General features: G+C 43.7%; 1 long non-coding RNA gene across 1 annotated transcript in view; it reads right to left on the bottom strand.

The window, feature by feature from the left end:
• Positions 1 to 17082, bottom strand: part of LOC109029174 (uncharacterized) — a 124050-nt gene extending 106968 nt beyond the window's left edge. Inside the window, exons 1-2 of the long non-coding RNA XR_002008230.3 lie at positions 16969 to 17082; positions 16514 to 16805 (exon numbers count right to left, since the gene is read on the bottom strand). This is a non-coding gene — a long non-coding RNA (uncharacterized lncRNA). The remainder of the gene's footprint in view (positions 1 to 16513; positions 16806 to 16968) is intronic.
• Between the last annotated feature and the right edge of the window lie 5693 nt (positions 17083 to 22775).

Genomic DNA, 22775 nt, shown 5'->3' with positions numbered 1-22775 from the left:
TCAAGCGATTCTCCTGCCTCAGCCTCCCCAGTAGCTGGGATTATAGGCGTGCACTACCATGCCCAGCTAGTTTTTATATTTTTAGTACAGACAGGGGTTCACCATGCTGGCCAGGATGGTTTCGATCTCTTGACCTCATGATCCAGCCGCCTCAGACTCCCAAAGGGCTGGGATTACAGGCGTGAGCCACCATGCCCAGCCTCGTGTGGGATTTCTTTGAGATGGGTTCACAGCTGCTGTTGGCTGCCCTCCCCACCTACACTCCACTCTCCTGTACTGTGCTAGTCCCAAAGAATCCAAAAGACTACCTCTGTCCTGCCTCTGGAGACTGGACCCATAGGCTGTGCTGGTGGCCTTCAGGGTATGCTGGCCACCATCACTGAGGAAAACAGTGCATTCTGTTCTGGAGTATGTGCCAGAGTAAGGGCAACCCAGGGAATGTGGAATATAAACAATGATGTGGGAGCATAATGTTGGCACTCTCAGGAAAACAGATAAAACTCCCTTGTCCAATCCAGTTTTATTTTTTGCAGAGACCATTTTACTTTCTTGAGCATCAAAACATACACACGCATAGGGTTTTTTTGTTTGTCTGTTTTTGTTTTTGTTTTGAGACAGAGTCTCGCTCTGTCGCCCAGGCTAGAGTGCAGTGGCGAGATCTCAGCTTACTGCAAACTCTGCCCGCTGCCCCCCTTCTCCCTACTGCCAGGCTGAAGCAATTCTCTTGCCTCAGCCTCCTGAGTAGCTGGGACTACAGGCACATGCCACCACTCCCAGCTAATTTTTGTATTTTTAGTAGAAGCAAAGTTTCACCATGTTGCCCAGGCTGGTCTCAAACTCCTGACCTCATGTGATCCGCCCGCCTCGGCCTTCCAAAGTACGGGGATTACAGGCATGAGCCACCTCACCCTGTCACCCACATAGTTTTGAGCCCTGGTCCCACCTGTCAAGTAGCTGGTTCACACTCCATCCCAGAGGAAGCTCTTAGGTCAAGGGGTGGGAATTTCAAGAGGGGCAACGAGTAGCTGGAAGCCATGTTCCCAGGCCCACGTTTTACCCCAGCCTCCTGCCCCACATCCTCCCCATAGATCTCACATAAAGGGCCTGTGCCTTGCAGTGAGGGCTGTTTCATCTACCTGCCTTCCTAATAAACTTTCAGACAGAAGTATGTATGTGTGAATGTGTGTGTGTGTGTGTATGTGTGAGTGTGTGTGTGTGTGGTGTTAAATGGGGATGTTAATATAGTCAATACTAATTCCTAGATAAGAACATTGTCTTAGTCAAGACTAATTCAATACTAATACCTAGATAAAAACATTGTCTTCATCTTGGAAGGTGAATACCTGTTCATTAAATGATCATTGCTTTGGAAGAACTTTTAATGGGAAATACTCAGAAAACAATGCCAATGTGGGTGGGGAGACAAGCACGATGTCCAATAGACACCATGCATTATAAGCAGAGATAGAGATAAAGATAGGCATTGAACAAAGAGAGAAGGAAATACACCAAAATGCCCGGAGAGGTTTTCTCCAGGTTTGGAGTTATAGGTGATCTTTGCTTTCTTCTTTCCTGTATATTTCTGTGCTGCCCAAGTCTTTTACTGTGAGCAAAAGTGACTCTAGTAATGGTGGGGATTGATAATTTTTTAATTTGTTTTTCAACTGTAGAACACTTTGCCCTGTCTCCCAGTGTCATCAAGAATCCCAGAAGAAAGCTGAGTGACCTGGCCGGGCACAGTGGCTCACACCTGTAATCCAGGCACTTTGGGAAGCCGAGGCGGGCAGATCATGAGGTCAAGAGATCAAGACCATCCTGGCCAACATGGCGAAACCCTGTCTCTACAAAAAATACAAAAATTAGTTGGGCGTGGTGGTACATGCCTGTAGTCCCAGCTACTCAGCAGGCTAAGGCAGGAGAATCGCTTTAACTGGGGAGGCGGAGGTTGCAGTGAGCTGAGATCGTGCCACTGCACTCCAGCCTGGCGATAGAGTAAGACTCTGTCTCAAAAAAAAAAAAAAAAAAAAATCCTGAAAGTTGAGGAGTGACCTCAGTACTAAGGCCCTCAGATCCTCCAACCCCATGGCACAGGCACTCCCTCCTGTTGTCTAGCACAGTGTCTGGCGAAGGCCATCACCCTTATATCAGGGCAGAAGGTGAGCTAAAGCCCTATGGAAAAGGTGGCTCAGGCATATACAGGCCTGTAGGACCAAGCTCAGAGACAGACCTGTGGCCAGTAGCTCCACAGCTATGCCCCAACCTAAATGCGCCCCCAGAGCTTGCTCCAAAAAGATTCGAGGAGTAGGAGGGGAACAAGGCAAAGGAGATAAAAAGGGGATTACTGGGAAAGTATTAGAACTACCCTGGGCCGGGCACGGTGGCTCACGCCTGTAATCCCAACACTTTGGAAGGCCAAGGTGGGCAGATCACTTAAGGCCAGAAGCTTGAGACCAGCCTGGCCAACATGGCAAAACCCCGTCTCTACCAAAAAAAATACAAAAATTAGCCTGGCGTGGTGCCGGGCACCTGTAGTCCCAGCTACTCAGGAGGCTGCAGCGGGAGAATCGCTTGAACTCAGGAGGTGAAGGTTGCAGTTAGCCAAGATCGTGCCACTGCACTCCAGCCAGGACAACAGAGTAAGACTCCATCTCAAAAAAGAAAAAGAAAGAGAGAAAGAAAGGAAGGAAGGAAGGAGAGAGAGAAAGAAAGAAGGAAGGAAGGAAGGAGAGAGAGAGAGAAAGGAAGGAAGAAAGGAAGGTAGGAAGGAAGGGAGAGAGAAAGAGAGAAAGAAAGAGAGAAAGAGAAAGGAGAGGAGAGGGGAGAGGAAGGGAGGGGAGGGGAGGGGAGAGGAGAGGAGAGTGCCCTGCTCAGGAGGTAGCAGATTTCCAGGGACCCCTGAGGGTCAGAAGAGAAGGACTGGGAGAAAGCCAAGGAGTTGAGGCAAGGTTCACATCAGCTCAGGGACACCCACGTCCTCCTCTGGCTCTAACCATCCTTCTCATTGACAGATCTTTTTAACTGCCTTTTGTTTCCTCTTATCTCCCTCACCCAGCCACCAGCTTCTACCCCCACCCCCAACTGAATTGCATCACCATCCACTGAGCTCCCAGGGCCTGCAGCTGCTGCTGCCTGGGGTGACAGACACACCCCGGTTTTTGAAGGGAATGAGCTTATGAGGTCAGGGAGGAAGGGGGAATTGGGGGCTGGGGAGAAGCAAAGCTTGGAGTAAACTTCCCAGAACTGCAGAGGGTGGCTGAGACCACCCACTCTTCTTACATTGTCACTGTGGTCAGAGCCTTGAGCCACTGTCAACTGTTGGATTCAGAGTGGGTGGGTGTCCAAGGAGAAGAAACTGGAAACAGCAGGGAGGAAAGGGCAGGCACAAAAGTATTGTGGGTAATTCCTACTGGGAGAATTGATAACTTTTGCATTCATCTGGCAGGGCCCTCTGGAAGCAGCAATAAGTTGACATCTGTTCTTTAGCTACTAATGCCAAATAGATTACTTGACAGTAGTTTAATATGCACAACTAGGAACTCTGTGTGTGTGTGTGTGTGTGTGTGTGTGTGTGTGTGTGTGTGTGTTGGTAGAGGGTGGGTGGGTGGAAGGGGAGCAAGAGGGAAGATCTTTTGAGAGGGTAAGAGGACTATCTGCATTCCTCCAAATTTCTGGAGAAAGAACTCGATAACAAATTCAGAAAAGTGTATTAAGTCCTGGGGGATTCTGAGCCAATCTTCCCACAGCTGGATATGTCAACATCTGTCCTTCGGTCCTCCTTGTCCCCAATTTTTTTTTTGGAAAATTGACCCCATTTTGATAAGAATGTCTGTGTTTTTGAAAAACATAACCCATCACATATGATCTCCATGGCGATGATATTTTGCTATAGGAGGCAGTAGTAGGATGCGGTGGTAAGAACATGCACCTCAGAACCAGACACCTGGGTAAAAGTCTGACACTGATAGTTACAAGCTGGGTGAGCAGTCTGATCACTTGCCAAGTTGGGTGACACTAGTTCCTCCCTCACACATTTGCTGTAAGAAATGAATGACAGGTTCAGAGAACACCCAGTAGAATAAAAAAGAAAGAAAGAAATGAGTGGGCATATGCACCGTGCTGAAGCACAGAGACTGGCACGTAGTCAGTACTGCATAAGGTCAGTACCCTCCGTATGACCCCACCCCAAATCCAGCCACTCCGGGTATGTCGTGATGAACTAAGCATTAGAGCACGGGGCCTAACGATGGCATGGCTGCAGGCCAAATCCTGCCTGCTGCCCACTTAGCCCAAGAGTTAACATTTTTCTAAATTTTTTAATCACTGGGGTACGAAAAGTCAAAAACAAGAATAACATTTCATGCCACATGAAAAACATATGAAATTCAGACTTCAGTGTTCATAAATGAGTTTTCTGAAGCACAACCACACTCATTTGTTTATGTATCTTCTCTAAGACTGCTTTTCCGCTGCAATGACAGAGCTGAGCAGGTACAACACAGATGTATGACCCACAAAGCCTAGAATATCTACTATCCGGCCTTTTACAAAAAAAGTTTCATCAGCCTTGCATTAGAGGATCAGCAGTCCAATTCCAGCCCTGCTTCCCACCTTCCAAATAGAGATAACACCTTCTCTGTCACTGAAAAACCCTCACCAGCATGTACACACGCGCACACACACACACACCACACACGCCACTTGGCTTATTCACCGTGATGCTGTTAACACCAGCTGGCCTCCACTTTGGAAAGTGTAAGACCAGATTAGGCTATAAAGCATTACTGTTATTTTCTGAGCAAGCACTTGGGGGTGGTGCAATCCCAGTCAACACTACTGAAACAACTCAATGTGCTCTTTGTTCTCCAAGTCCTTGATCTTTCATTCTTATTACAACTTCTCAGGGCCTGCTGTGTTCATTTGAACTGGTTCAGCTGGAAAAAATATGAGTTGGGTTTTGTTTATACCTTAATCAGCTGACTAGAAAGGGGTTAGAAAGAAGAGAGTGAGGAAGCATTAAAATGCATACATTATTGAGTGTTTGCTATATGCCAGGCACTCTGGAATTACAGTGATGTATTAATAAGGAAAGGTCCCTGAGAGAGGAAGAGACAAACAAAAAGGCAAGTAGTTATAAAATAATCCAATAATTCCTATATAGAGACATAAACAAAGCGCTGAGGGAACAAAAAATAATTTATTCTACTAGGTTTTGAAGAGGAGCATCAAGAAAAGTCACAGGGGGTGACAGCTTTGGCCTAGGTGGCTTTGAAGAGTGGGGAAAGTTGGTTAGGTGAGAAGAGAGGGTTTATCCTTGGTAGAACAGGAAAATAACAGTGGCAAAAGCAAAGAGGGAGGAGGACATGTATGGCATGTTCAATCAGCAGGGGGTGCAGGAGGAGACTCCAGGAGACAAGCTGGGGCTGCACTGCAGAGGAGCCTCTGTACCACCCTCAGGGGATGGCACTTTATCCTGGAGGTGATGGAGAGTCTTTGCAGATTTTTAAAAGGGGAGAGAGAAAATCACATGTGTGCTTTGAAGATGATCATTATGGGAAGCAACGTGGAGGGATGTGCTGACACAAAGAAAACCTGGATTTAAAAAAGGGCTGGGCAAGGTGGCTCATGCCTGTAATACCAGCACTTTGGGAGCCAGAATGGGGGGATCACTTGAGGTCAGGAGTTCGAAACCAGCCTAACCAGCATGGTGAACTCCCATCTCTACTAAAAATATGAAATTAGTCAGGTGTGGTGGCACATGCCTGTAATCCCAGCTACTTGGGAGGCTGAGGCAAGAGAATCGCTTGAACCTGGGATGCGGAGGTTGCAGTGAGCTGAGATCACACCATTGCACTCCAGCCTGTGCAACAAGAGCAAAACTCTGTCTCAAAAAAAAAAAAAAAAGAAAAGAAACAAAACAACAAAAAAGTCATGGGTGATGGATGATAGCAAAGTGTGGTGGGAAGAAAGATCTTGGATGTAGAGTTCATCGAACTTCACAATATATTGAACTCACAGTCGAAAGAGAGGGAAGAGTATGAGGATAAATCCCAGGTTTCTGGAGTGGGTACCTGGACAAATATTGGTGCCATTAATTGAGACAGGAAATGGTGGAGGAGTGGCAGTTTGACGAGGGATGAAAAAGATATTTGGGCTTATAATGTGGTATTCGACTTGTAGCATATGACATGGTTTTAGGTCATCCAGGTGAAGAAATCCAGTAGGCAATTACTGATACTCTAGGTCTAGAGCCCAGAAGATGCAGGAGCTAGAAATAGACATTTAATAACTTTCAGTAAATGATGCATGACAGCAGAGGACCCGTGCATCATTCGTGCATGGGCTCCGCAAGTGTGGAAAAAATAATCTACAATTAGAACCCTAGGGAATACCAGCATCTAATTGGATGCAAGGCAAGAGAAGCCAACTAAGATGGGAAAAAAGGAGAACCCAGAATGAAAAGTATTGCCAAAGCCTCGAAGAAGGATGTTTCAGAAGTTTCTCTGCCACTGGAGAGGGTCAAGAGAATTTAAAAAACAAACAAACAAACAAAACCCCACAAAGCACAAACTCTCTCAAATAATGGATTCCCATAAAGCCCACTTGGAATTCTGTGAAAGGGTGTCACCTTGGAGAGTTATAAAAATCAATTGGCCTGCTTCCAGAACTCAGTGCCTAGGGTTAATAAACTGGAAAGCAGAGGTGTTTTCCAAGACAGACAATTGGTTTTGATGGGCACCAAAAAGCAGCTGTCGGGTTTGCAAAAAGGAGTCATTGGTGACTCAGCCAGGAAACATTTCAGTAGAGTAATAGGAGCAGAGACAAATTTACATGGTTTCAGAAGTCAGTGGATTTGAAGAAATAGAAACAAGAAGTAAAGCATGCACTTTCAAAAGTGGCATTTCTACAACTGTTTTATGCTTTCCTCGTTTCTTTTTCTCTCTCTCTCTTAAACACCAATTGTCTGTCCTGGAAAACACTTCTGCTTTCAGTTCACTGGGTGCTGTTTTCCAAAAATAGACCAATCCATTTCCATAACTCTCCAAGGTCACATTTACCCTTTCACAGAATTCCAAGAGGGTCTTACAGGAACCCATGATTTGCAGGGTTTTTGCTCTTGCCAAAAAAGTGTTTCTAGAGAAAATCAATAAAAAGATTGAAAAGTCCCTGGGGGAGTGGGGGTACACCCCACAGGATGGGTACCCCTGTAAAGGGGTCTGCCATGGGTCTGCGTAGGGAGTCAGTCCTCCTCTCTCTCCAGTGAATGGCACGGTGCCAGTGAAGAAGGAAAATGGGGCGGCTGCACTCTCAAGCTTCTCTTCTAACACCAAGCTTTCTTTCCTACTTTAGCTTGAGACCAACAAAAAGTGGAGAACTTAGGGTAGTGTGGGACCAGGTCCCTGGTGAGCTGGGTTCTAGTTCCAGCTCTACTTCTTATCCCCAGGTTCTACCAAAGAGAGAGTTTTCCTACTCTAGTTTGATTTCTTAAAATACAAATATGATTAATACATTTGCTTAAAACCTTCAGTGTGGTTTCACCTTGCCCTAGAATTAAGTTCAGTATCCTTAGTAGGAACAAACAGCACCTTCCACATCTAATAGCTGCTAGATCTCTCCTCCAATTCTCTTGTCCAAACAAGTGGAATTTTTTTCTTCCAAAGCAACATGCTGTTCTCTCTCCTTGTGGCTTTGAAATGTACTGATCCTCTCCCTAGAGGCCTCAGTTTTCACACTTTATCTGGCAACCTTGAACTCCTCTCAGTTTTGATGCCAGCTTCTTCAGGGAACTCTTTTCAATTCCCTAGCCTTGGTTAGACCCCTAGATCAGATTATATGTTTATTTCCTAGCACTCAAATGCCTTGTGTCGGTGGTTTAAGGTCAGTCTCTCCTACTAGAATATTAAGCATCCATCAGGGCAGGGAGCTGGTCTGCCTTTTTACTACTACGACCCTAGCACCAAGCATCAAAAAATGAATAACATGTTCTTTTGTTCATTCATTCATTCAATATGTTGTAAGTAGCTGATCATACAATATATGAAAAATCTCTTCCAAAAATATAAGATCCAAATACTTGGAACATTTTCTGAAGAAAAATGCAGTCAATATAAATCTAGTCAACAGTCCTGAAGCCAAAACTCAAAATGTTCATTTATAATAAAGGATGATACTATTATGATTACTATACATGACTTCAAACTGGTTTTTATATCTCATTACTTTTATAATCAAATTATTACATTAATATATGTCACTAATAATATATATTTGATCTCAGACAGGTCATTATATCTTAGTACCAGAAGGGATCTTAGAGAGCTCCTAACTCATTGTATTTTTGGGGACTATATCAAATTTAAATATTCTAGATCCCATAAATCATTGACATTTCACAGAAATTCTAATATTCCTACAAACAATATCTGAAAGAGTTAAGTTAGCAAACATCACAATGACTTAGTAAGCTGAGTTCATCAAAAATGCAAATATGAGTAAAACAATACTCTACCAACTTCTACTGTAAACAAATGGTGAGAATTACAATTCAAATATTTTATTAACTAACATTTTTTCCCTGAACTTTTTCATTGAATTGCCCAAATCTTTGAATGATACTTCATATACTTTTACAAATATATACAACCATAAAGCTGCCATTCAGATCAATATATACATTATCTACACCTCATACACTGCCTTCTGCCCCATTCTGATGAACCTCTGGCCCCACTCCCACCAAAGGTAGTCAGCATTCTAAATTCTTTCACCATATTTGGGCTTTTCTTTTTTGAACTTCATATAAATACAATCATAAAATATGTCCTTTTTTGTGTCTGGCTATTTTTGTTCAAAATTATATGGGTTAGATTCATATATACTTTTGCATTTAATAATAATTTGGTCTTTTTCATTACTGCATAGTATTCCATTGACTATATCTGCCACACCATGCTACTATTGATGGACTTGTGGATTGTTTCCAATTTGGGGCTACTGGGAGTACAACTTCTGTGAAAAGTTTTGTGTTGTGGTGCATACATTTACACATTTCTGTTGGTTATAAGCCTATCTATGAAATTGCTAAGTCATAGGGTAGGCTTATGTTCAGCTTTGGTAGATATTGCCCAAAAGGTTTTCTTTTCTTTTCTTTTTTTTTTTTTGAGACAGACTCCTGCACTGTTGCCCGGGCTGGAGTGCAATGGCCCAAAAGGTTTTCAACGTGATTGCAGTAATCTACTGTGCCAATTTACCCACCTACCAGCAGAATATGAGAGTTCCAGTTGCTCTACAACCTTTTCAACTCTTGATATTCCAAGTTTTTGTTGTATTATTTACTTTTTCTTTCTTTCTTTTTTTTTTTTTTTTTGAGATGGAGTCTCACGCTGTCACCTAGGCTAGAGTGCAATGGCATGGTCTCAGCTCACTGCAACCTCTGCCTCCTGGGTTCAAGCGGTTCTCCCACCTCAGCCACCAAAGTAGCTGGAACTACAGGCACATGCCACCACACCCAGCTAATTTTTGTATTTTTAGTAGAGACACGGTTTCACTATATTGGCTAGGCTGGCCTCAAACTCCTGACCTCGTGATCCTCCTGCCTCGGCCTCCCAAAGTGCTATGATTACAGGCGTGATCCACCATGCCCGGCCTGTATTATTTACTTTTTAACTGTTCTGGTGTAGAAGTACCTTCTTATAGTTTTCATTTGTATTTTCCTAATAAATAATGATGTTGAGCATTTTTTCATATGTTTATTAGCCATCTAGACATTCTCTTTATTAATAAAGCTTTGAGAAGAAAACATAGACTATCATCATTACCTTGGGACAGGCAAAGATTTCTTTTTTTTCTTTTAAGCAATGAGATCTCACTATGTTCCCTAGGCTGGAGTGCAGTGGCTATACACAGGTGTAATCATAGCACACTACAGCCTTAAACCTCTAGGCTCTATCAATCCTCCTGTCTCAACCTCCAGAGTTGCTGGGACTACAGGCAGATGCCGCTGCACCTGGAAAACACTTCTTAAATAGAACACACACACACACACACACACACACACACACACACACATATACACACACATACCTATCCATAAAGAAAAAGAGTGATAATGTAGACTTCCATTAAAATGTAAACATTCTGAGCCAGGCACAGTGGCTCACACCTGTAATCCCAGCACTTTGGGAGGTTGACACAGGAGAATTGCCTGAGTCCAGGGGTTTGAGACCAGCCTGGGCAGCATGGCAAAACCCCGTCTCTACAAAAAAATTAAAAATTAGCCTGGTGTAGCGGAGTGCACCTGTAGTCCCAGCTAACTCGGAGGCTGAGGTGGAAGGATCACTTGAACCCAGGAGGTAAGGCTGCAGTGAGCCAAGATCATACCATTGCACTCCAGCCTGGGTGACAGAGTGAAACCCTGTCTCAAACAAACAAACAAACAAAAAATAAGTAAATATTCTGTTAATCAAAGGACACCATTAAAAGAATAAAAAAGGCTGGGTGCGGTGGCTCACACCTGTAATCCCAGCTTTGGAAAGCCAAGGTAGATGGATCGCTTGAGCCTAGGAGTGCGAGACCAGACTGGGCAATATAGTGAGACCCCATCTCTACAAAAAATAAAATAAAAAATTAGCCAGGCCTGGTGGCATGTTCCTGTAGTCCCAGCTACTTGGGAGGCTGAGGCGGGAGGATTGCTTAAGCCCGGGAGGCGGAGGTTGCAGTGAACTGAGATCGCGCCACTGCACTCCAGCCTGGGTGAGAGTGAGACACTGTCTCAATAAATAAATAAATAAGCAAGGCACTAAGTGAGATAATGTATTTGGAATCATAACCAATATTCTTAAAGAACTCTTGGAAATTAGTAAGAAAAAAAAAGATAGCTCAGTGTGAAAGTGGGCAATAAAACTTGAATTAAACCTTCCTTTCTGTATTTATTTATTCTGAGATGGAGTCTCACTCTGTCACCCAGGCTGGAATGCAGTGGCACAATCTTGGCTCACTGCAACCTCCACCTCCTGGGTTCAAGCAATTCTCCTGCCTCAGCCTCCCGAGTAACGGATTACAGGCACGCACCACCACATCCGGCTAATTTTTTGTGTTTTCAGTAGAGATGGGGTTTCACCCTGTTGGCCAGGCTGGTCTTGAACTCCTGACCTCAAGTGATCCACCTGCCTCGGCCTCCCAAAGTGCTGCAATTACAGGTATGAGCCATCACTCCTGGCCTATTTTTATTATTTTAGAGATGGAAGTCTCACTATGTTGTCCAGGATGGTCTCGAGCTCCTGAGCTCAAGTCATCCTCCTGCCTCAGCCTCTCAGAAGTGCTAGGATTACAGGCGTGAGCCACCACGACAGGCCTTTATATATTTATTTATTTATTTATTTATTTATTTATTTATTTATTTGTGACAGATGCGAGCCAATGTGCCTGGTGAATTAAACCTTCTTTATCATAAAACATTACAAACACTGAAGTATTTTTGACTACACTTGTTTCTTTTGTCTATCTTTAATAAAGATAATTCATTCATGCAGTTTCAATGTTTTATATCTTTGCACAACTTTCTATATAAATAAAATCACAAATCAGGATAAAAACAATTCTTTTGAGCCGTAGTTTGTCCTCTTTGGAGTTTGGAAAATATACCCACAATAATTACTCCATCTAGTCTAGCTCCCCATTCGCCTGAGCCTTTATCTGACAAATGAACTCCCTGTTCTCAGGATTTCCAAATGTTCCAATAAAAACATGGAAAGGAATGATTCCCTCTCTGTCTTCAAGGATGAGGCAGATATTCTTGTTCACATAAAGCCTCCCAGCCTCCAGGCACCTAGGCAAAGTAAAAAAACTCATCTTTCTTCATCTCTTCTGGGACTGTCTCAGAAAGCTGGATTTTTTCCCCATGCAAATTCCTCCTCCCCCACACTACCACATTCTTTGAAAATCAAAAAGTCCAAGAGTAGAGTTAGGCATGGGTGGCACACACTTGTAATCCCAGCTATGTGGAGGCTGAGGAGGGAGGATTACTTAATTAAGAAAAAGCAAAAAAAAAAAAAAAAAAAAAAAAAATTGAGTTGAGTTATAGTTTTACCAAGTCTTTGTGCATACAAAATACTTAAAGTGGCAAAGCCAGCCTGGAAAACATGGGAGAGACATAGACCCAGGTAGCTACTGAATGCTTACCAGATGTCAGGCAGTATACTAGTATACCAGATGTCAGGCAGTAGACTAGATAAATATGTCACTACTCTCAAGGGGCTTATAGTTTAGTATGAATGATCAATAATAACAGCCAGAATAAAATCTTCATTTATGAAGTGCTTACACTGTGCAAGACATTGTGCAAAGCATTTGAACATATATTTTTAATATATAATATATACAGTATATAATATATGGCTTTAACACATTTTTTCTTATTTTTAATAACTTTAATCTTCACAGCACATTTAGGAAGAAGATATTGTTTTTAATCCCCTTTTTGATCAGTATATTGAGAGGTTAAGTAACTTGGCCAAGGTCAAGTAGTAAGAATTCAGACTAAGAGTTGAAACTAACACAACTGGAAGCGGGTAATAACAAGTGCATAGATTAGACAGCCAGAATGTACATAAAAGCGTGCTAGGAACACAAAAGAGGGATGACCTTTAGCCCAGCCTGGACAAGTCCAAAGCTTCCTGGAGGAGGTGATATTTGAGGCACACTGAATGGTGGGTGGATTAGGAAGTCAGGCAAGGGGGAGGGCATTCCAGGCAGGAATTTCAGCACCCTGGGAGAAGCAGAGGTGTGAGACAACAAACCAGTGTGGCTGTGGATACACGTGGGAGACAAAAGCAGAGGCGTGGGAGGGCAACACCACAAGGGGCTTCATAGGCCGGCAAAGGAGTGTGAAGATTTGGGCCTTATCCCTAAGGCAGCAAGAGTCCCCAGGAGGATTTTAAGTAGGGAACTGCCTAAGTCAGATTTGGATGATAGAGATGATCTGCAAAGTGGGAAGTGGTGAGGAAGCAGGGTAGGAAGCCTGGGAAGCAGGGTAGGAAGCCTGGGAAGCAGGGTAGGAAGCCTGGGAAGCAGGGTAGGAAGCCTGGGAAGCAGGGTAGGAAGCCTGGGAAGCCAGGGGAAAGAACTATTAGGGAACTAAAAACGTGTCTACTTACCTCAGAACCATACGCCACCACCATCTGTGGCCAAGGCAGCCTCACCCTAGTTTCTGACCTCACAAACAGCAGAGGTCATCTCCCTTCCCCTCCCAATTCATGGCATCCAGCCTTCTTCACCCTGCACTAAATACTTTTTCCTCTACGGGACTGTTAACTTTAGCCTGTTTTAAAACAGCTTTATTGAAATACGATTCACATGCCATACAATTCAACATTTGAAGTATTCAATTCAATAGCTTTTAGTATATTCACAGAGTTGTGTATCCATCACCACGATCACTTTTAGAATATTTTCATTATCTCCAAAATAAACTTCCTACCCTTTAGCCACCATCCTCCAACTCCCCCATTCCCCTCAGCCCTAGGCAGCCACTACTCTACTTTCTGCCTCTACAGATGTGTCTATTGCGGACATTTTATATAAATGTAACTATACAATATGAGGTCCTTAGTGACTGGCTTCTGTCACTTTGCATAATGTTTCCAAGGTTCATCCATGTTATTGCATGTATCAGTATTTTATTCCTTTTTCTTGTTGAATAATATTCTACTGTATGAATATACCACATTTTATATATCTTTTAATCAGTTGATAGACTAAGCCTTGGTTTTTAAACCAACCACTGTCAAAAAGGATGGGTTTGCCATGGTTGGCTTTTGTAATCCTCCTCCATCCTTATAGCTTCAGTGCCAGTTCCTCCAACTGAAGTAGTGACTCACACAAAAGGACAGACATGTGGATGCTAATGTTTCCTACACTAGATTATAAACCCCATGAGGGAAGGACATTTGGGCATCGTGCAAGTGAGGCATGGTAGACAGCAAAGAGCCTAAGCTTTGGTTTTTTATATATATATATATATATATACACACACACACAAACATATATATACATATATACACACATACATACACATATATATATATATATGTATATGTATATATAGAGAGAGAGAGAAAGAGGGAGAAAAGCTCACTCTGTCACCCAGGCTGGAGTGCAATGGCACCATCATAGCTCACTGCAGCCTTGAACTCCTGAGTTCAAGGGAACCTTCCACCTCAGCCTCCTGAGTAGCTGGGGCTACATGTGTGTGCCACTATGCTCAGCTAATTTGTTTTTATTGTTTTGTAGAGATGAGGTCTCACTATGTCGCCCAGGCTGGTCTCAAAGTCCTGAGCTCAAGTGATCCTCCTTCCTTGGTCTCCCAAAGTGCTAGGATTATAAGCATAAGCCAAAGCTCTTGGCCAGCACCTACAATTTGGAATCAAAGAATCCTGGATGTGGATTTCAGCTAAACAACTATCGGATATGCAGCTTCTTAGGTCCCTTGCTGTAAAGTGTGAATAATAATACAGGGTGATTGAGCACTAGTGGTTCTGTAGGTAAAGTGTACTTTATAAATTGTACCTATTATTATTAATATTACTATTTTTTTTTTTTGAGATGGAGTCTCACTCACTGTGTTGCCCAGGCTAGAGTGCAGTGGTGTGATCTCAGCTCACTGTAACCTCCGTCTCCTGGGCTCAAGCAATTTTCCTGCCTCAGTCTCCCAAGTAGCTGGGATTACAGGCATGCACCATCATGCCTGGCTAATTTTTGTATTTTTAGTAGAGACGGGGTTTTACCATGTTGGCCAGGCTGGTCTCGAACTCCTGGCCTCAAGTGATCCGCCCACCTCAGCCTCCCAAAGTGCTGGGATTACAGACATGAGCCAGAGCCCAGCCAATTGTAGCTATTATTGCTCTTATTATTATACAGACCCCTTATGATTTGGCCTCTACCTACTACTTTGGGCTCACCTCCTGTCAAATCTCCCCTTGCCTTAAACTTTATACTCCATCAATATCAAACTGCTCATTTTTTGTTTGTTTGTTTGTATTTTTGTTTTTTTGTTTTTTTTTTTGAGATGGAGTCTCGCTCTGTCACCCAGGCTGGAGTGCAGTGGCACGATCTCCGCTCACTGCAAACTCCGCCTCCCAGGTTCGCACCATTCTCCTGCCTCAGCCTCCCGAGTAGCTGGGACCACAGGCGCCCGCCACCACGCCGGGCTAATTTGTTGTGTTTTTAGTAGAGATGGGGTTTCACCATGTTAGCCAGGATGGTCTCGATCTCCTGACCTCGTGATATGCCCACCTCGGCCTCCCAAAGTGCTGGGATTACAGGTGTGAGCCACCACGCCCGACCATATTTTTTAGTTAAATGTTATTTGGTTTCAAGCACCCATACCTTTTACATGAAGTCTGAAATGCCTAAAACACCACACCTCCCCTGCTTGTCATGGGAATTCCATTCCCTTTGTTTTGTTTGTTGATTTGTTTTTTATGAGATGGTGTCTGGCTATGTTGCCCACCCTGGAGTACAATGGCCATTTGCAGGCACCATCATTGCACATTACATGCTCTAACTCTTGGGCTCAAGCAATCCTCCTACCTCAGCCTCAAGCAATCCTCCTACCTCAGCCTCCAAAATAGCTGGGACTATAGGCATGCACCTCTGCATCTGGTCCCATCTGTGTTTCACAACCCATCCTAGGCATCAGCTCCTCAAGGAAGCCTTTCTTCCTATTCTATCTCCTGGTCAGTCTTCTGCTGTGCTTTCTCTATGTCTTGCATCTAGTACGTGCTTCTATTCATGTACTTATCCCTCTGACTACATCATACAGTGTGTTTCTCTGATTGTTTACCTGTCTTCTGGATTATGAGTCTCTTTGGGGCAGAGGCTGTACCTATAGCACATGGCCCAGTGCCTAGAATATAGTAAAAGATCAATATATTTCCACTGAACAAATGATATAACAGAGAGCAGAAGTCTAAATAGCCCATAGGTTTTTGATAGTACCAGTCTCTAAGACTGGAACAAAGGACAACTGGTTTAAGAATTAAATTCACCCAATGAAAGTCTAGCAGGCAGTTTAATACGTGTGTCTGAAAATCAGATGACAGATAAGGACCTCATATGCACTTTGGAGAGCTGATCCCACCGTTTTGAAATCCATGTCTACATGGAAACTGAAGTCATGATTTTGGTTATCAATGCCCCAAAACTGTGAATAGAGTGAGTAAAGGAGAAAACTAAGGACTTCCAGGAATACCCATTTCAAAGGGCAGCCAAAGGAGGTGAAGACTAAAAGATAATCAGCCAGAAATACAGGACAAGAACCAAGGAAGAGAGGTGTCCCCAAAAGCCAAAGAAAAACAGAATTTCAAGAGATGCGGATGCTCCATAGTTACAAGTGGATTTGGAGGTCATCAGGAATTTAGTGGAAGCGATTTCAGCAAAATATCAGGGGATTGGGTTGGTTGGGATTGCAGATGGCTATGGAAAAGAGAAAAAAGGAGGAAGAGGAGGATTCGCCTACCTGATCACTCAGAAAAAGCCTCTCTTCCCTGCTAACAGATTTTAAGGCTGTATTTGTAGCTTCCCAAAGGACAGTCAGCTCCTCTAGAAGTCCATGGCAAGAACAACTTCATGGTGGGCTTTTTGCTTCCAGGAGATCAAATAATTTTCCAGTGTGATTGATGCCTCTCCTCACTTCAACTCAGAAGAATAGTCTTCAGTTTATGTAAATTGAATCCCACAGATGGAGTGGCATCTTCAAAGCACGTAACGGATGGTACCTGAACCCTAATTCCAGACCCTCTCAGAGGTCCCTGGAAAAAAAAAAACAAAAACGCAATGTGCGTATATTTTGCCATAAACTAGATGAAATCCAAAAAATGGTTAAGGGGGAAGAGCTAGGCCTAATTGATCTTAAAAGCCTCAGTGGTCTCTGGGGTAGATAGGTGCCAAAGTGAGAACATAGGAATCATTTACCACAGGTGCTGGTTTCTACAATCTTAATATGTCATACATGTAAGCCTTTTCTCTACAGTTAGGCTATGAGAGCCTTGGAGAGAATGGGCATCCCCAAAGTACTAGACATGCAGTAGGAACTTATTAGACAATAGAATGTTTAGACAAATGAATGACCTTAGAGACCATCTGGCTCAGCTGTGCCAAATTATCCTTCGTAAGTGTTTTCTTGTTGACTTGTCAGGCTTTGCCACTCAATTATAAATTCGTCTAGGGGAGATCCCTAACCTATCTATCTTTCCTTTGGCAGTGCCCAGCAAGCAAAGGGTTTGGCCGTAAAAGGTGCTCACTAAATTTTTTTAAAAATTATTTCATCTATATACTACCACTAGATGTTTGATGAATGGAGAAATGCACTCATAAAATCTCCAAAGCATGAAATGAAGCAATGAGGAAGCCTTCCTTCCAGATACTGGATTTAATGTCACTTCCTGAAAGAGGTCTTTACTCAGTGGGTATGCACTTTAATTGTTCCACAGAACTTCTCAGTTTACCTGTGCTTCGTTTGTTTTGTATTATTTATTTATTTATTTTTGTAGAGACTGGGTCTTGCTGTGTTGCCCAATCTCGTCTTGAACTCCTGGGCTCAAGTGATCCTCCCACCTCAGCCTCCCAAGTAGCTGTGACTACAGGCACCCACCACCATGTCTGGCTCTTGTTTATTTTTCAGTTGTCTGCCCTCCTACTAGAATGTAAATTTCCAGAAGTTGGGGCTCTTGCATATCTTGTTTAACACTGTAGTCAATTTACAGCCCTAGCAAGCCTGGGGCATAGTAGGAACTTAACATTTGTGGAATGAATGAATGGCTGAATGAGTAAGTGGAGCTGAAAGTAGGTTAGAATGGAAGACTCAGATCCAGTGAAGGGAGCAAAGCCATGGGCCAGCTCCTCCTGCCTAGGGCTCTTTTGTCCCCAGAACTAGTCACCTCCAAGCCTTATCTCCTTCTCCCCGCACCCACTCTCCCATCCCACAGCAGTGGGGGCAGGGCCTCTGGCTTCAGAGCTTATTAAAATCTCCATAGATAAGTAAATTCTGTTGGGCTGAATTGTGCCCCAGGCTACCAAGATTAATTAGGTGAGCCCAGCTAATGAGTTAACTGAGTTTTTACTTTTCCCTCATTTGAAGTTTTAATCCCCTTCTGTCTCCAGAAGCTCTTAAAAGGAGAGCTAGGAAAAAAAATCATTAGGGTGTTTCAAGTCCCCACAGTGATTTCCCTTACACCACCACGCTTTGACTACAAGTTCTGCAATTGCTCCGCCACACAAGCAGAAAGGTTTTTAGGTTTGTTTTTAGGTGGACTGGTGGATGAGAAGACTTCCCCTCCAGCTTCCTAGTCCACATGATGCCAGAGAGTCGCAGCAAGACTGGGTGAGACCAGCTTCTGGCGACCTTCTGCCTTGTTTACTTAATTTACTGCTTGTGTCAAGACGGTTCTGGGAAAGTTGCTTATGTCACCTCCTAAGAGTAAGGGAAAATCTCTGGCTGCTGAAGCTGCTTATCCCTACTGTGGCCGTTCCGGGTTACCCACTTCTTCCTAATCCCAACTTGCCTTCCTTGGCTAGCTGCTAGGGGCTAGACGGCTCAAGGGATTTCTTTTGTTGATATTGCTGTTGGTGAGATTGCATTTTGCTTTGTCTTTCTCCTAACTCAAAACAGATGGAACAGGGAAAAAGAATAGTTGATAATCCTAGTCACTTATCTTTGGTAAATTTCAAAGGGTAAGTGGAGGCAAATAAACAATCATTCAGTAAACAAGTATAGTATTTTTTTTTTTGAGACAGAGTTTGGCTCTGTCACCCAGACTGGAGTGCAGTGGTGCCATCTCGGTTCACCGCAACCTCCACCTCCCAGGTTCAAACCATCCTCCCAAGTAGGTGGGACTACAGGCGCATGCCACCATGCCTGGCTAATTTTTTTTTTTTTTTTTTTTTTTTTTTTTTTTTTTTTTGTATTTTTGGTAGAGACAGGGTTTCCCCATGTTGCCTAGGCTGGTCTCGAACTCCTGGGCTCAAGCAATCCTCCTGCCTCAGCCTCCCAAAGTGCTGGGATTATAGGTATGAGCCACCATGCTCGAACACAAGTACAGTATTTAATGCACATTGAGGAGGGCTTAAAATGATCCATATTAGGCTGGGCATAGTAGCTCATGCCTATAATCCCAGAACTTTGGGAGGCCCAGGCAGGTGGATTGCTTGAAGTCAGGAGTTCAAGACAGGCCTGGGTAACATGGTGAAACCCTGTCTCTAGAAAAAATTTTAAAATTAGCCGGGTGTGATGGTACACACCTGTGGTCCCAGCTACTCAGGAGGCTGAGGTGGCAGGATCTCTTGAGCCTGGGAGGTTGAGGCTGCTGCTGTAAGCTGTGATTGGGACACTGCACTGCACTCCAGCCTAGGCAACAGAGTGACTCCCTATTAAAAAAAAAAGAAAGAAGCAGAAGCAGAAGCAGAAGAAGAGAAGAAGAAGAGGAAGAAGAAGAGGAAGAGGAGGAAGAAGAGGAAGAAGAAAGAAGAAGGAGAAGGAGGAGAAGGAGAAGGAGAAGAAGACGACAAACAAAAAACCAAAATGCTTGGCCAGGAATAGAGTGGAGGCCATGTGACTGGAGCACCGTGGCTGTGGGAGAGAGGAATGAGAAGACTTAGAAGAGGTGAGCAGGAGCCAAAACACCGGGGACTCTGTAGGCCATGGTAGGTGGCTTGATGGAATTCCAGGAACAAAGGAGAGTGGCCCAAGGGATGCCAGCAGGAAAGCCTTGTGATGTAATTTGCAATTGCAAAAGATTTCCCTGTCTTCTACATGGAGAATGAATTAGAATGCAGCAAGAGAAGATACACAGAAACTAGTCAGAGGAGGTATTGGGGTTGACCAGGTGAGAGATGGCAGAGGCTTGGCTAGGGTGATGATAGTGAAGGTAGGGAGATGTGAATGACATCAAGGACGTGATCTGAAGGTGGGACTGACAGGGCCTGCTAATAGATTATGAAGAGTAAGAAGGAGAGAGAAATCAAGAATGCTGTCTTTGATTCTGTCCCGAACACATGGATTTCTACTCCCTTCTCCATCCCTAACCCCTTCCTCTGTCATCCACATCCCAAGAGTTTCCAGTCTCCCTGAGTCTTTGGTCAGAAAACCAATTCTCCTGGGCATTGGACAAAAATTTGTCTCCAGGATTTCAAACCAGCAGATATATCTCTTCTCCTTCTGCCTGAGACTGTGGACTCCTGAAATGTGTAAGTATTTTGCAAGTTCTCTTACCAGGACCACATTCTTGAGAACTGTTCCTGTGACTCTGGGCCAAAGAAGTGCTGAGAAGGTAGTCCTCTTCAAATCACTCACAGCCCTAAACAGGTGAATCAGCCTCGACTGGCATGTGAATTTGTCCCACTGATTGAAAGAGTAGAAATTTATGCTAGTGGCAGGTGCCAACCAACAGTAGATTCAACATAAGAATTCAGAAAGGCAAACCTATGTGCATGTCATTATAAAAACAACTGTGACAACAAAAGGCACCAGTCCAATTTAAGACATAAGCTCCTAAGGAACAAATTTCCTAACAAGACTTCCTTGTTTGCTCTATGCAAATGTTGAGCCTTATTGCACATTTGACACAAAGACTAGACTTTATGTGAAAATTCACACAAACATTTCAATTGCGTAGTGGCTTGAAAACTAAAGGAGAGGCCTGTTGTGTATGTGTGGGGCGAGGGTGTGGCAGTGAACTGGGGCAACAGGCAGACCGTACAAAAAAGAGGGTGGATTTAATGGTGGCAAATGCCTGATCCTAACCCTTTCTCCCTGCCCCCAGGGTGAAGGATAATATGAGCCTTGCCATTCAGCAACTACACTAGAATAGAATTAATAGCACTTGTGCTGCCCAGAAAGCCATTCTCTGAACAGATGGCATTTCCCAGAAGGACTAAAGCCTAACAAGCCTGAGCTTAAATCCTGGAATTGGCTGGCTCACAATAACTATGAAGGAAGAAAAATCCCCTGTTTGGTTTGGCTTTCAGTCTCTCCTAGGCCAGGAATCAACGCTTCATGAACTGAGGAGATGGAAAGATAGAGCCTCTAATGTATACCAGATCGGGCCACAAAACCTTCTCAGCAATGGGCATACATCCTAGGCCTGGCTCTCTATAAATATCCAATGGCTCCTTGGGAAGGAAGCTGGACTGTCTCTCCAGTTCAGGCCCATTTCCTTTTCTGACACTTTCCAATGCCTTCACTGGAGGGCTGCCATGTAGCCTAAATGCTGGAATACCATGACCTGAAGCCTGTCTCCAAAGAGACTCTCAGAGGAAGGGAATGTCATCTCCTCATCAAATCCAATATATTAAGAAATGGCAGGGAGAAACTCAGTGAAGATGGATGTAGGGAGAAAGGTTATGAAAAAGAGAAGTCAACAGCTGATTTCAAACCAATTCAGACCCTCTTCGGACAACCAATGGGACTTCAGACACTCACCTGGGAACCTGATGGTATCTCATTGCTAACCTTACATGACTCACTTTCCAAGTGATGTCCATGCCCTTCACCAACATCTTTTTTTTTAAGTGTCATTTACTTGTGTTTTGGGACCAAAGTGTTACAACTACATCTTCATATTTAATTGAAAAGGTTTATTTTTTTCTAAATCAGAACTGGCCTTTCAGTCAATGGCGTGACACCTTCCCTAAAACTAGTAAGGACAAGAAAAAAAAAATTTTTTAAGAGACAGTGTTGACAAAGAGACTCTGTCTCAAAAGAAAACAACAACAATAACAACAAACCAAAGAGACAGGATCTCACTCTGTCGCCCAGGCTAGAGTGCAGTGGTGTGATCACAACTCACTGTAGCCTCAAACTCCCAGACTCAAGCGATCCTCCCTCCTCAGCCTCTTAAGTAGCTAGGACTACAGGTACACATTCCCATGCCCAGCAAATATTTTATTTTTGGCGGGGAGAGATGGGGTCTCACTGGGCTGCCCAGGCTGGTCTTGTACTCCCGGGCTCAAGCGATCCTCTCACTGTGGCCTCCCAAAGTGCTGGGATTACAGGCGTGAGCAGCCACAGCACTGGACAGAAAATTTGTTTTTTAAATTTAATTTTTTTTTTTTTTAGAGACTGGGTCCCATTCTGTCACCCAAGCTGGAGTATAGTGGCACTGTCATATAGTTCACTGCACCCTAGACTACCTAGGCTCAAGAGATCCTCCCACCTCAGCCTCGAAAATGCTGAGAGTCATGAGTCTCCACTCCCAGCTAAAACAGAAAATTCTAATAGGCTGGAGCCCCACAGCATTCTGATAATATCGTATGCACATAACAGGTGTAATCTGAGTCAGGCTGTCGGATCTAATCTCGTGCCTGGAGAGCAGAGATCTAGAAATCATGTCTTAGATTTGAATTTCACCTTTGCCATTGAGTTGTAGGACTTTATTTTCTTTGTTTTATTTATTTTTTGTTTTCTTTGAGTTGTAAGATTTTTGACAGGTCACCCCTTCTTTTTACTGCCCACTCACATAGATGAATTTAGAACAACCAGTTCGAAAACAGGTACGATGGCCAGGTGCAGTGGCTCACACCTGTAATCCCAGCACTTTGGGAGGCTGAGGCGAATGGATCACTTGAGGTCACGAGTTCGAGAACAGCCTGCCAACATGGTGAAACACCATCTCTACTAAAAATACAAAAATTAGCCAGGGGTGGTGGTGTGCGCCTGTAGTCCCAGCTACTCGGGAGGCTGAGGCACGAGAACCTGTAGAACCTGGATGGCAGGGGCTGCAGTG

Source organism: Gorilla gorilla, chromosome 1 (genome assembly GCF_029281585.2).
Source record: "Gorilla gorilla gorilla isolate KB3781 chromosome 1, NHGRI_mGorGor1-v2.1_pri, whole genome shotgun sequence".
Taxonomy (NCBI): domain Eukaryota; kingdom Metazoa; phylum Chordata; class Mammalia; order Primates; family Hominidae; genus Gorilla; species Gorilla gorilla.
The sequence above is the reverse complement of the archived record's forward strand: the minus strand, read 5'-3'. Positions and strand labels throughout refer to the sequence as shown.